Source organism: Corvus brachyrhynchos, unplaced genomic scaffold (assembly GCF_000691975.1).
Source record: "Corvus brachyrhynchos isolate BGI_N302 unplaced genomic scaffold, ASM69197v1 scaffold3003, whole genome shotgun sequence".
Lineage (NCBI taxonomy): Eukaryota > Metazoa > Chordata > Aves > Passeriformes > Corvidae > Corvus > Corvus brachyrhynchos.
In genome coordinates, this window is record NW_008237138.1 from 5140 (window position 1) to 5524 (window position 385).

A 385-nucleotide genomic window follows, 5' to 3' on the forward strand; every position below is an offset into this window, starting at 1 on the left:
CCCCCTCCCGGAGGTTTGTGGGGCGGTGCTGTCCCTCAGCCCTGCCTGCCCCGGCACCCGCGGCCGCTCCGGTGCCCTCAGGCCCCGGCTCGAAGTGAAACCACAAAACCCTCTGGAAAGAAAGCCGGTCTGGGGGAAAACCCTGCAGGGGGGATTGAATGCCACGGACAGCGATTGCTGAGAGTTGGAGATTCCAAACGCTCCAAGGGGCCGGAGGGAACCGCGCTGCGGCCTCGGGGCCTCCCTGGGGCACCGCGGGGACGCCCCCCCCCGAGCAGAGCGACTCTTCCCACCCCCCAAAATCCGCAGCTTTGGGTCAGCTGAGGAAAAGAGCTGGAAAAAGGGGCTGGGAAGGGGACTGGAGCCCGAGGGGGCCCCTCCGCCA